At 45.4% G+C, this 15,012-nt stretch overlaps 1 protein-coding gene across 1 annotated transcript in view; it reads left to right on the plus strand.

Annotated features, from left to right (window-relative positions):
- The window catches only part of LOC147117171 (uncharacterized), a 667,391-nt gene that overhangs the window by 526,668 nt on the left and 125,711 nt on the right, over nucleotides 1-15,012 (plus strand). The gene's annotated exons all lie outside the window — the stretch shown is intronic.

The raw sequence follows: 15,012 nt of genomic DNA on the forward strand, positions 1-15,012 counted from the left end.
CTAGGTAGAGTGCGCCATGCCTTGCACTTGAGCTGCTGTGTGAGACAATCTACTTGATTTGAGCCCTTTGCACCTAATTGCATTTCTTTAAGCTGAATTCTACAAGACATAGACAGACGATAACCTATAAACTGCACCACTCTGACAGCTCTGGCTGTTCCTCTGCTGCTCTGACTGCTAAAGGTGCCTCAAGAGCAGCCGCATTACCATGTTTACACACAATTTATTATTTTCAAATGCTTAGTGTTGGCAAATGTTTTTGAATAGACTTTAAACCAATTATAAAGAAGATCCAAATTTCCTTTTTTCCCAGAGTGGGGAGGGTGCAGCAGGGAAAACTGATTTACTAAATGGCCTTCTACACATTAAAAAAACACATTTGTGAATAGTAGTTGACAGTACATCTGACATGTTTACTTAAAAAAAATGAACAAATTGTATTTATATAGTGCCTTTAGAGTCCCACGGCACTTCACAGGACCGTTATAAAACAAAATTTGACACCAAGTCACATAAAGAGATATTCGGGCAGATGACCAAAAGCTTGGTCAAAGAGGTAGGTTTTAAGGAGCGTCTTAAAGGAGGAGAGAGAGGCAGCGAGGTTTGGGGAGGGAATTCCAGTGTTTAGGGCTTTGGCAGCTGAAGGCATGGAGGGGGAGCGATTAAAATCGGGGATCCTGAGGAGGCTAGCATTAGAGGAGTGCAGATATCTCGGAGGGTTGTGGAGCTGGAGGAGGTTACAGAGATAGGGAGGGGCGAGGCCATGGAAGGATTTGAAAACAAGAATGACATTTTGAAAATTGAGGAGTTGCTTAACCAGGAGCCAGTGTAGGTCAGCAAGCACAGTGGGGATGGGTGAACGGGACTTGGTACGAGTTAGGACATGGGCAGCCGAGTTTTGGATGACCTCAAGTTTACGGGGGGTAGAATATGGGAGGCCGGCCAGGAGTGCATTGGAATAGTCAAGTTTATAAGTAACAAAGGCATGGATGAGGGTTTCAGCAGTAGATGAGCTGAGGCAAGGGCGGAGATGGGCAATGTTCCAGAGGTGGGAATAGACGGCCTCAGTGATGGCATGGATATGTGGTCGGAAGCTCATCTCAGGGTCACATACGACACCAAGGTTGTGAACAGTCTGGTTCAGCCTCAGACAGTTGCCAGGGAGAGGGATGGAGCAGCTGCAGAACATTTTGGAGGGGGAGGGTGAACAGCCAGTTGTCGTGGTGCACATAGGCACCAACGATATAGGTAAAAAATGGGATGAGGTCCTAAAAGCAGAATATAGGGAGTTAGGAGGTAAATTAAAAAATAGGACCTCAAAGGTAGTAATCTCAGAATTGCTACCAGTGCCACGTGCTAGTCAGAGTAGAAATAGGAGGATATTTCAAATGAATACGTGGCTAGAGGAATGGTGCAAGGAGGAGGTATTCAAATTCCTTGGACATTGGAACCGGTTCTGGGAGAGGTGGGACCAGTACAAATGGGACGGTTTGCACCTGGGCAGGGCCGGGACCGATGTCCTAGGGGGAGTGTTTGCTAGTGCTGTTCGGGGGGGTTTAAACTAAAATGGCAGGGGGTTGGGAACCTGAGCAGGGAGACAGAGGAAAGGGAAACAGGGATAAAAGCAAAAGATAGGAAGGAGAAAAACAAAAGTGGCAGTCAGAGAAATCAACGGTTTAAATCAAACATGGCCACAGTAAATAATCATTCTAATAGGTCTAAGAGCGTTAAAAAAACAAGCCTGAAGGCTTTGGCCTAGAAATTCAGTAAGGCGCTGCCAGCTTTGCGTCCAGTTACCGCCTAAAGAGGGCTTCTGCGCCAATACAGGAGTTTGCGCTGATATTCAGCGCAGCGGTAATGGCGGCGGTAGCCGTTAGCGCTGCGCCGGCACCGATGACGTCATCGGTGTGCGCAGTGCCCCGGTTCCGCCCCGATACCGGCCCGATCCCCATATTTAGTTGCGGCCGCCTCTTCCACAGCGGCCGCAAACAGCGACCAGAAAACGGGGCCGTACTGTAGCCTTAGTGGGGCGCTTTAAGGTGGAGGTGCGGCCGGCCGCTTTTTCGGCGGCCGCCTGCCCGCACCTCCTTCCCCGGCCTCCTCCACACCCCCCCCCCGCGGCATTGCCAGCTGCTTTCCGCGAACCCGGCACTTCTCCGTGGTGCCGGGCTCATTTGCCGGCACTATCCAGCGGCGATCTCCCCGTTGCAGGCACCTCCACCTTAAGAGAAGGAGGAGGCCTGCAGTACCGCAGCCTGCCGCTCCGCAGCGGGTGGCGCAGCGGCGCCTAGAGCGCTGAAATTCAGTTTCAGCGCCCCAAGCGGGGGCGGGCACACCCTGGAATAGCGCCCGGTTCCGACTTGGGGCGCAAAAAGTGAATATCTGACGGTCGCAAATGGCTCCGCGCCCAGCGCTAACTTTTGGGCGCTAGCCAGCTGGCGGGGCCATAGTGAATTTCTAGGCCTTTGTGTCTTAATGCGAGGAGCATTTGTAATAAGGTGGATGAATTGGCTGCGCAAATAGAGGTAAACGGATATGATTTGGTTGGGATTACGGAAACGTGGCTCAAGGATGGCCAAGACTGGGAACTCAACATCCAGGGGTATTCAATACTCAGGAAAGATAGGCAAAAAGGAAAGGGAGGTGGGGTAGCATTACTGGTTAAAGAAGGGATTAATACAATTGTAATGAAGGATATTAGCTCTGATGACGTGGAATCTGTATGGGTAGAATTGAGAAATACTGAGGGGAAAAAAACAATAGTGGGAGTGGTATATAGACCTCCAAACAGTAAGGCAGAGGTTGGGGATGGCATTAAAAGGGAAATTAAAGAGGTGTGCAATAAGGGCACAGCAGTCATCATGGGTGACTTTAATCTACATATAGATTGTGTTGTATCTGTGTGTTAATGGAGACACGGAATGCAGGAGTTGGGTTAACAGGTGTTTACTGAACAAAGTCTGGAGGTGAACTAAAAGATACAAGACACTATACAGGCTTATATAGCCCAAGTGGTCACTACCGGTATTACAGTACACAGGGGCTCTTAAAGGTACATACACTACAGATTGGGCCAACCAAATTAGTAACAATACTGTGGAGGAGGAATTCCTGGAATGTTTACGGGATGGTTTCCTGGACCAATATGTCGAGGAACCAACCAGAGATCAGGCCATCTTAGACTGGGTATTATGTAACGAGAAAGGATTAATTAGCAATCTTGTTGTATGAGGCCCCTTGGGTCGGAGCGATCATAATATGATCGAATTCTTCATTAAGATGGAGAATGAAGCAGTTGACTCAGACAAGGGTCCTCAATTTAAATAAAGGAAACTACGATGGTCTGAGGAGCGAGTTGGGTAGGATTGATTGGGGAATGGCACTCAAAGGGTTGACAGTGGATAGGCAATGGCAAACATTCAAAGACCGAATGGATGAGCTACAGAATTTGTTCATCCCAGTTTGGCATAAAAATAAAACAAAAAAGGTGACTCAACCGTGGGTAACAAGGGAAATTAGGGATAGCATAAGATCCAAGGAGAGGACATATAAATTGGCTAGAAAAAGCAATAATCCTGAGGATTGGGAGCAGTTTAGGAGTCAACAAAGGAGGACAAAGTGATTAATTAAGAAAGGGAAAATAGAATATGAGAGTAAGCTTGCAGGGAACATAAAAACTGACTGTAAAAGCTTTTATAGATATGTGAAGAGAAAAAGATTGGTGAAGTCAAGTGTAGGTCCCTTACAGTCAGAAGCAGGGGAATTTATAATGGGAAACAAGGAAATGGCAGACCAACTAAATACATACTTTGGTTCTGTCTTCACAAAGGAGGACACAAATAACCTCCCAGAGATGTCGGGGAACATAGGGTCTGATGAAAGGGAGGAACTGAAAGAAATCAGTATTTGTAGGGAAATGGTATTAGGAAAATTGATGGGACTGAAGGCCGATAAACCCCCAGGGCCTGATGGTCTACATCCCAGGGTACTTAAGGAAGTGGCCCTGGAGATAGTAGATGCATTGCTGGTCATCTTCCAGTACTCGATAGACTCTGGAACAGTACCCATGGATTGGAGGGTAGCTAATGTTACCCCACTATTCAAAAAAGGTGGTAGAGAAAAAGTGGGGAATTATAGACCGGTAAGCCTGACATCGGTAGTGGGGAAAATGCTGGAGTCTATTATAAAAGATGTAATAGCAGAGCACTTGGAAAGCAGTGACAGGATCGGACAAAGTCAACATGGATTTACAAAAGGTAAATCATGCTTGACTAATCTACTGGAATTTTTTGAGGATGTAACTGGAAAAATAGATAAGGGAGAACCAGTGGATGTGGTGTATTTGGACTTTCAGAAGGCTTTCGATAAGGTCCCACATAAGAGATTAGCGTGCAAAATTAAGGCACATGGGATTGGGGGCAAGGTATTGACTTGGATAGAGAACTGGTTGGCGGACAGAAAGCAAAGAGTTGGAGTAAACAGGTCATTTTCCGAGTGGCAGGCAGTGACTAGTGGGGTACCGCAAGGATCGGTCCTAGGACCCTGTAATGATATCAGCAAATAGTGATGTTATTTGCCTGTTTGATTATCATGCCTTACCAGCATAATTGCATGTATTGATTGCTTGTGCCTGACCAGCAGAGGGCATGTGACCGAGACAAGCAAGGCAGTTTAGTTTAGTTTCAGTTTTGTTCTAGATGCATCACTAGCATCGTGTCTCCTGTAAAGCTGTATAAAGAGTTGAACAGACTTTAGATTAAAAGACATTCTCTTTCATAAATGTCTCGTCATTGAACCCACAAAGAAATCAATACATGGTGTCAGAAGTGGCTGAAAGAGATGAAGAGAAAAAATCTGAAGTTAAATCAGCTCTCCACAAATTAGCAAGCCAAAAGAGAACATCGTTGCTTACCATTGGAGAATAGCAAACGAAGTGAAAAAATGGAAGGTTTACACCCACCGGCGACGCTTCAGTTGACAGGTAATGTGGCTGAAAATTGGAGGAGATTCAAACAACATTTGGAATTGTATTTATCAGCAATCGGAGCTGACGAGAAAAGTAATAAAAAGAAATCGTCACTGTTCTTACATGTCGTGGGTGATGAAGCGCTGGAGGTGTATAATAACTTCACATTCGCTGTTGATGGAGACAAAATGAAACTAGATAAAATAATGGAACAGTTTGAGGCCTACTGCATACCTAAACGTAACGTGACGTTTGAGAGGCACAGATTTTTCACATGTGTACAGAAAATGGGTGAGACTATTGATCAGTATGTGACTGAACTGAGAAACCGAAGCAAATCGTGTGAATTTGGGGGACTGACAGACTCGCTGATAAAAGACAGACTGGTGTGTGGTATTCCAGATAATGGTCTAAGGGAAAGACTGCTAAGAGAGCAAGATCTAGACCTGGGAAAAGCCATAGCACTGTGTAGGGCTACAGAGACTGTGAAGTTGCAGGCAAAGGAGCTGTTCAGTGACAGTAGCTGCAACGTGGATGCAATGAGTAAGAACGGACACAAACCGTTTAACAAAAAGAGCGCCAATGTGAAAAAAGAGGCGTGGCCAGCGAACGAAAATGAAAGGGACAATCGAAAGTCATGTAGTCGATGCGGTACACAGCATCCACCAAAAAAGTGTCCAGCATATGGTAAAAAATGCAATAGTTGCAACAAAAACAACCATTATGCCCGTTGCTGTAAGAACCAAGCGCAACAAAGCAAGGTCCATGCAGTAGATGAAAGCGGGATAGAGGAGTTCAATGTGGATGTTGTGTCTGAAAACAAAAAAGAAGAAAGAGACTGGATGTTGACACTAAAAGTGAATGACATACATATTCCATTTAAATTGGATACTGGAGCACAAGTTAATGTGATATCAGAGACTGATTTTAAGAAAATTAGACCCAGACCAAAGATACATGGAATCAAAGTGAAAGTGACAGGATACTCAGGTACTGATATACCAGTGAAAGGAAGATGCATTGTCAAAGTAACACACAAGGACAGAGAGCACACGCTAGCATTAATCGTGGTGCCAAAGGATGTGCAAGCCATACTAGGTTTAAAAGCCTGTGAGAGACTGAACCTGGTGAAGAGAGTCCTCGTTGTGGAAAGCGAAGGAGAGACAGTCTATGATGAACTGAATGTTGCGTACACACCGGGTAAGCTGATGTATACAGCAGAAACGTTGTCCAGAGCTGTTGGCCCAGGAGAGCCCGCAAACACAGTGAAAAGACTGATGTACAAGGCAAAAGACAGTGGAACTGGCTTCTACCAGAGCATGCTTGTATACCGCACAACGCCGCTCGAGTGTGGTATGTCACCAGCCCAACTCCTTATGGGACGTTGGCTAAGGTCAAACCTACCCATCCCGGAGAACCTCCTGAAAACAAAAGAGGGGGAGAAAGTGAGGAAGTTCAAAGAGCAACAGAAAGAAAAGCAAAAGTACTACTATGACAGAGGAACACAAAACCTACCTGAACTCCACACTGGTGACCAAGTAAGGTTCAAAGACAAAACAAACACATGGACTCAGAAGGGAACTGTCCTGAGTGAAGTTCAACCAAGATCATACACCATTCAGACAGATGAGGGTGCTGTTCTGAGAAGAAATCATCGAGATCTTCTCATGGGACCAGCCACAGCAGGTCAAGAGACTGATACTGTTGAACAACCTGATCACACAGCTGAGAATCAATCATCTGAGGCAACAACTCAGATTCAAGGACAATCAATCAGAAAATCCTCAAGACACGTGAAGCCTCCTGAGAGACTCATTGACCAAATTTAAGGACTATTGTTATAGAAGGAAGTAATGTTATCTTATTCTTTCTTCAAGTTCTAGTGTATTTACATATTTCATGTGAACACACAAAGCAAGGTTAAAAAACCTTGATAATGATAATGTTAATGTAAGTTCATTAAGTGTTACAGTTAAAATGCAGATTAATACAAAGAAAACATGTTGTTAGTTAAAAAGTAAAATACTTTTGTTTTAAGAAAGGGAGATGTAATGATATCAGCAAATAGTGATGTTATTTGCCTGTTTGATTATCATGCTTTACCAGCATAATTGCATGTATTGATTGCTTGTGCCTGACCAGCAGAGGGAATGTGACCGAGACAAGCAAGGCAGTTTAGTTTAGTTTCGGTTTCATTCTAGATGCATCACTAGCATCGTGTCTCCTGTAAAGCTGTATAAAGAGTTGAACAGACTTTAGATTAAAAGACATTCTCTTTCATAAATGTCTCGTCATTGAACCCACAAAGAAATCAATACAGACCCCAGCTGTTCACAATATATATTAATGATCTGGACGAGGGAATTGGATGTAATATCTCCAAATTTGCAGACGACACAAAGCTGGGTGGGAGGGTAAGCTGTGAGGAGGATGTCGTGAAACTCCAGTACGATTTGGACAGGTTGGGTGATTGGGCAGAAACATGGCAAATGCACTATAATGTGGATAAATGTGAGGTTATCCACTTTGGTGGCAAAAACAGGAAGGCAGATTATTATTTGAATGGCAATAGGTTGGGAGAAGGGGAAGTGCAGAGAGACCTGGGTGTTATTGTGCACCAGTCGCTGAAGGTAAGCATGCAGGTGCAGCAGGCGGTTAAGAAGGCAAATGGTATGTTGGCCTTCGTAGCAAGAGGGTTCGAGTACAGGAACAAGGATGTCTTGCTACAGTTGTACAGGGCCTTGGTGAGACCGCACCTTGAGTATTGTGTGCAGTTTTGGTCACCTTACCTGAGGAAGGACGTTCTTGCCATGGAGGGAGTGCAGCGAAGAGTCACCAGGCTGATACCTGGGATGGCAGGAATGACGTATGAGGAGAGATTGTGTCGATTGGGCTTATACTCACTGGAGTTTAGAAGATTGAGAGGGGATCTCATCGAAACCTATAAAATTCTGTCAGGTCTGGACAGACTAGATGCAGACAGGATGTTTATGATGGCCGGGGCGTCCAGAACCAGGGGTCATAGTCTAAGGATAAGGGGTAAGCCATTTAGGACTGAAATGAGGAGGAACTTCTTCACCCAGAGAGTGGTGAACCTGTGGAATTCTCTGCCACAGAGGGCGGTGGAGGCCAGTTCATTAAATATATTCAAGAAAGAGTTGGATATATTTCTTGAGGCTAAAGGGATCAAGGGATATGGGGAGAAGGCAGGGACAGGGTACTGAATTTGGATGATCAGCCATGATCTCATTGAATGGCGGAGCAGGCTCGAAGGGCCGAATGGCCTACTCCTGCTCCTATCTTCTATGTTTCTATGTTAACTAGGGAACGGAGTTTGTGGCGGGGACCGAAGACAATGGCTTCGGTCTTCCCAATATTTAATTGGAGGAAATTTCTGCTAGTGGACAAGCAGACTGATAATTTAGAGACAGTGGAGGGGTTGAGAGAAGTGGTGGTGAGGTAGAGCTGGGTATCGTCAGCGTACATGTGGAAACTGGTGCCGATGATGTCGCCGATGGTCAGCATGTAGATGAGAAATCAGAGGTGACCAAGGATAGATCCTTGGTAGACACCAGAGGTAAGGATGCGGGAGCGAGAAGAGAAGCCGTTGCAGGTGATTCTCTGGCTACGATTAGATAGATAAGAATGGAAACAGGTGAGTACAGTCCCACCCAGCTGGACGATGGTGGAGAGGCGTTGGAGAAGGATGGAGTGGTCAACCATGTCAAAGGCTGCAGACAGGTTGAGAAGGACTAGGAGGGATAGTTTAGCTTTGTAACAGAAACATAGGATGTCATTTGTGACTTTGATAAGAGCCGTTTCACTACTGTGGCAGGGGCGGAAACCTAATTAGAGGGATTTAACATGGAGTTCCGAGAAAGATGGGCATGGATTTGGGAGGCGACAACATGTTCAAGGACTTTGGAGAGGAAAAGGAGGTTGGAGATTGGGCGGTAGCTTGCAAGGACGGAGGAGTCAAGGGTTGTTTTTTTGAGGAAAGGGATGATGACGGCAGGTTTGAAGGAAAGGGGGCAGTACCTGAGGAGAGAGAACTGTTAACAATATCAAGCTGAGGTTGTTCTCCTTAGAGCAGAGAAGGTTAAGAGGAGATTTGATAGAGGTGTTCAAAATCATGAGTGATCTAGACAGAGTAGATAGAGAGATACTGCTCCCATTGGCGGAAGGATCGAGAATCAGAGGACACAGATTTAAGGTGATTGAAAAAACAGCCAAAGGCGACATGAGGAGAAACCTTTTTACCCAGCGAGTGGTTAGGATCTGGAATGCACTGCCTGAAAGGGTGGTGGAGGTAGACTCAATCGTGGCTTTCAAAAGGGAATTGGATAAGTACTTGAAGGAAAAAAAGTTGCAGGGCTATGGGGAAAGGACGGGGGAGTGGGACTAGTTGAAGTGCTCTTGCAGAGAGCCGGCACGGGCTGAATGGCCTCCTTCTGTGCTGTAATCAGTCTATGATTCTATGATATCAGCTAACATGGGGGCCAGGAAGGGAAGTTGGGTGGTCAGCAGTTTAGTGAGAATAGGGCCAATGGAGCAGGAAGTGGGTCTCATGGACAAGATGAGCTCAGAGAGGGCATGAGGGGAGATAGGAGAGAAACAAGAGAAAGATGCAAATTCAGGGCGAGGGCATGTTAGCTGCTTGAATTTTTATTAACATTATGTAATAGGATTCTGGTTATTAGGATTTCTCATCCAAAGCATCGAAACTGAGTACAGTGACCCAAAGAAAATCAGAAGGATATAAGATTATGAGTAAGGCCAGTGATGGTCTTTGGTTATTGCAGTATACAGTTGCCATATTGCTCAGGTCAGCTGTATTCTCACCACATGTTGTACTAATGACCAAAATATCTTCAGTTTTCTGACAAACGTAAGCAAAAACTAAAAGGTGTCCTTTAATTAAGCAATGAAAGTTCAGTCAACAAACTTTTATAGCAAGCTCCTGGTGACTAAAGAATGTATCTAAATGGCCTTGGGAATTATTATCTTATGGTGTAGGCTATGGAAGTATTTGGTTAGCTATGCAGTTTGGTTAGTATTTCTAACCAGAAGACCTAAATACCATGGGCCCAAAATTCTGTTTGGACCCAGAGCATTGACCTTTTCTAACTGTTAACAAAGTACAGGTGAAGTCAACTAAAATTCAACTGGTGTTTTTTTGAAAATTGCCGTAATACTAAATGAAGAAACTCTGGGCATGTTCAGGCTGGGCAGGGTGCAGGGTGAGAAGAAGGTGGTCCAGAATCCCCCACTGAGAGTTGACCATGAGGCCTGGGCCATTTTAACTCTCGGGCCTCATTTAAATGTGTGTGCACTGTCTCCCACCTGAAGCCAACGGGAATGATATCAGAGCCAGTGAGTGGGAGATCAGGCAGGAGGCTGACCTTGCCAGGAACCCAAAGGAATGGTCCCTGGTTAATGCTGGGATGGGGCTCCAAAAAGCTGGTGGGAGGGCGAGGGAAATCCAGGGCTTGGGGAGGCCCAATGATTCCTTGCTCCTGGTCCAGAAGGAATCTTCACAAATAATGTTTTAAAATACCTACCTTGACCTGTTCTGGCCACTCTGCTACCTCTTGCCAGATTTTGGTGCCATCGTGCCTTCTGAGAGTTCAAGCAAAAATTGGCATTGTGGCGCCAATGACCTTTCTCATAGAAACATAGAAGATAGGATCAGGAGTAGGCCATTCGGCCCCTCAAGCCTGCTCCGCCATTCAATGCGATCATGGCTGATCATCCAAGTTCAGTACCCGGTACCTGCTTTCTCCCCATACCCCTTCATTCCTTTAGCCTTAAGAAATATATCCAACTCCTTCTTGAATATATTTAATGAATTGGCCTCTACTGCCTTCTGTGGTAGAGAATTCCACAGGTTCACCACTCTCTGGGTGAAGAAATTTCTCCTCATTTCTGTCCTAAAAGGCCTACCCCTTATCCTTAGACTGTGACCCCTGGTTCTGGATTCCCTGACCATCAGGAACATCCCTGCATCTAGTCTGTCCAGTCCTGCCAGAATTTTATAAGTTTCAATGAGATCCCCTCTCATTCTTCTAAACTCCAGCGAGTACATGCCCAATCGACCCAATCTCTCCTCATATGTCATTCCTGCCATCCCAGGTATCAGCCTGGTGAATCTTTGCTGAACTCCTTCCATGGCAAGAATATCCTTCCTCAGATAAGGCGACCAAAACTGCACACAACACTCAAGATATGGTCTCATCAATGCCCTGTACAACTGCAGCAAGACATCCTTGTTCCTGTACTCAAACCCTCTCGCTATGAAGGCCAACATACCATTTGCCTTCTTAACCGCCGGCTGCACCTGCATGCTTACCTTCAGCGACTGGTGCACAAGGACACCCAGGTCTCGTTGCACTTCCCCTTCTCCCAATCTATTGCCATTCAGATAATAATCTGCCTTCCTGTTTTTGACACCAAAGTGGATAACCTCACATTTATCCACGTTATATTGCATCTGCCATGCTTCTGCCCAATCACCCAACATGTCCAAATCATCCTGTAGTTTCTCAGCATCCTCCTCACAGCACACATGCCCACCCAGCTTTGTGTCATGTGCAAATTTGGAGATATTACATCTAGTTCCCTTGTTTAGATCATTAATATATATTGTGAATAGCTGGGCTCCAAGGACCGATCCCTGCTGTACCCCACTAGTCACTGCCTGCCACTCGGAAAAAGACCCGTTTATTCCAACTCTTTGCTTTCTATCTGCCAACCAGTTCTCTATCCAAGTCAATACCTTGCCCCCAATCCCATGTGCCTTAACTTTACATGCTAATCTCTTATGTGGGACCTTATCGAAAGCCTTCTGAAAGTCCAAATACACCACATCCACTGGTTCTCCCTTATCTATTTTACTAGTTACATCCTCAAAATATTCCAGTTGATTAGTCAAGCACGATTTACCTTTTGTAAATCCATGTTGACTTTGTCCGATCCTGTCGCTGTTTTCCAAGTGCTCTGCTATTACATCTTTTATAATGGACTCTAGCATTTTCCCCACTACCGATGTCAGGCTTACCGGTGTATAATTCCCCGCTTTTTCTCTACCACCTTTTTTGAATAGTGGGGTAACATTAGCTACCCTCCAATCCATGGGTACTGTTCCAGATTCCATCGAATGTTGGAAGATGATCAGCAAAGCATCTACTATTTCTAGGGCCACGCCCTTAAGTACCCTAGGATGTAGATTATCAGGCCCTGGGGATTTATCGGCCTTCAATCCCATCAATTTCCCTAACACCATTTCCCTACAAATACTGATTTCTTTCAGTTCCTCCCTTTCATCAGACCCCATGTTCCCCAACATTTCTGGGAGGTTATTTGTGTCCTCCTTTGTGAAGACAGAACCAAAATATGTATTTAATTGGTCCGACATTTCTTTGTTCCCCATTATAAACTCCCCTGATTCTGACTGTAAGGGACCTACGCTTGACTTCACCAATCTTTTTCTCTTCACATATCTGTAAAAGCTTTTACAGTCAGTTTTTATGTTCCCTGCAAGCTTACTCTCATATTCTATTTTCCCTTTCTTAATTAATCCCTTTGTCCTCCTTTGTTGAATCCTAAACTACTCCCAACCCTCAGGATTACTGCTTTTTCTGGCCAATTTATATGTCCTCTCCTTGGATCTTATGCTATCCCTAATTTCCCTCGTTAGCCACGGTTGAGTCACCTTTTTTGTTTTATTTTTATGCCAAACTGGGATGAACAAATTCTGTAGTTCATCCATGCGGTCTTTGAATGTTTGCCATTGCCTATCCACCGTTAACCCTTTGAGTGACATTCCCCAATCAATCCAACCAATTCGCGACTCAGACCATCATAGTTTCCTTTATTTAAATTCAGGACCCTAGTCTCTGAGTCAACTACTTCATTCTCCATCTTAATGAAGAATTCGATCATATTATGATCGCTCCGACCCACGGGGCCTCGTACAACAAGATTGCTAATTAATCCTTTCTCGTTACATAATACCCAGTCTAAGATGGCCTGACCTCTGGTTGGTTCCTCGACATATTGGTCCAGGAAACCATCCCGTAAACACTCCAGGAATTCCTCCTCCACAGTATTGTTACTAATTTGGTTAGCCCAATCTATATGTAGATTAAAGTCACCCATGATAACTACAGTGCCCTTTTTGCACGCTTCTCTAATTTCCCTTTTAATGCCATCCCCAACCTCCGCATTACTGTTTGGAGGTCTATATACCACTCCCACTAACGTTTTCTGCCCCTTGGTATTTCTCAGTTCTACCCATACAGATTCCACATCATCAGAGCTAATATCCTTCCTTACAATTGTGTTAATCCCTTCTTTAACCAGTAATGCTATCCACCTCCCTTTCCTTTTTGCCTATCTTTCCTGAATATTGAATACCCCTGGATGTTGAGTTCCCAGCCTTGGCCACCCTGGAGCCATGTTTCCGTAATCCCAATCAAATCATATTCGTTTACCTCTATTTGCGCAGTTAATTCATCCACCTTATTACGAATGCTCCTCGCATTAAGACACAAAGCCTTCAGGCTTGTTTATTTAACGCTCTTAGACCTATTAGAATTATTATTTACTGTGGCCATGTTTGATTTAAACTGTTGATTTCTCTGACTGCCACTTTTGTTTTTCTCCTTCCTATCTTTTGCTTTTTTCCTTGTTTCCCTTTCCTTTGTCCCCCTGCTCAGGTTCCCAACCCCCTGCCATTTTAGTTTAAACCCTCCCCCAGAGCACTAGCAAACACTCACCCTTGGACATCGGTCCTGGCCCTGCCCAGGTGCAGACCGTCCGGTTTGAATTGGTCCCACCTCCCCCAGAACCGGTTCCAATGTCCCAGGAATTTGAATCCCTGCCCCTGGCACCATTCCTCTAGCCACGTATACATCTGAAATATTCTTCTATTTCTACTCTGACTAGCACGTGGCACTGGTAGCAATCCTGAGATTACTACCTTTGAGGTCCTATTTTTTAATTTACCTCCTAACTCCCTATATTCAGCTTTTAGGACCTCATCCCGTTTTTTACCTATATCGTTGGTACCTATATGCACCACGACAACTGGCTGTTCACCCTCCCCTTCCAAGATGTTCTGCAGCCGCTCTGAGACATCCTTGACCCTTGCACCAGGGAGGCAACGCACCATCCTGGAGTCTCGTTTGTGGCCGCAGAAATGCCTATCTTCCCCTTACAATAGAATCCCCTATTACTATAGCTCTACCCCTCTTTTTCCTCCCGTCCTGTGCAGCAGAGCCACCCCTGGTGCCAGGAAGTTGGCTGCTGCTGCCTTACCCTGGTAAGCCATCCCCCCCCATCAGTATCCAAAGCGGTATATCTGTTTGAGAGGGGGATGGCCACAGGGGACCCCTGCACTACCTGCCTGCACCTACTACTCTGCCTGTTGGTCACCCGTTCCCTTTCTGCCTGTGCCACCTTTACCTGCGGTGTGATCAACTGATTAAACGTGCTATTCACGACTTCCTCAGCACCGCGAATGGTCCAGTATGTATCCAATCGCTGCTCCAGCACCGCAATGCGGTCTGCCAGTAGCTGCAACTGGACGCACTTCCTGCACACATGGCTGTCAGGGACACAGGAAGAGCATACCACGGCACCGGGCTGTCCTGCCATGACTTACCCTTTAATTAATTGCAATCAAATTAAATCAAATCAATCCCACCAATTACACTACAGTTAAATGGTATATTTAAGGGCCCTAGTTTACAAACAGTCCCCGCTACACCACAGAGACTTTAGAAACTATAAACCACAGCGCTAATGTTTAAAAAAGAGAGAAATACTCACCAACCAATCACTTACCTGCTTTCTGGTGACATCACACTTCGATTACTTTTTACTTCTCTTCCTCCCTCTGAGTTTGGAGATTGGTAAACCTACCTGGTCTCGGGGGGCCTTTTATACTGCCGCCGCTCCGCGATGCTCGCGCCACACTGAGGCCTACCTGGTCTCTGGGGGCCTTTTATACTGCCGCCGTTCCGCGATTCCTGCCGCCTCTCGCG

Source organism: Somniosus microcephalus, chromosome 5 (genome assembly GCF_052327205.1).
Source record: "Somniosus microcephalus isolate GS21.2 chromosome 5, FLI_Smic_1.0, whole genome shotgun sequence".
In the NCBI taxonomy this organism is placed as follows: Eukaryota; Metazoa; Chordata; class Chondrichthyes; order Squaliformes; family Somniosidae; genus Somniosus; species Somniosus microcephalus.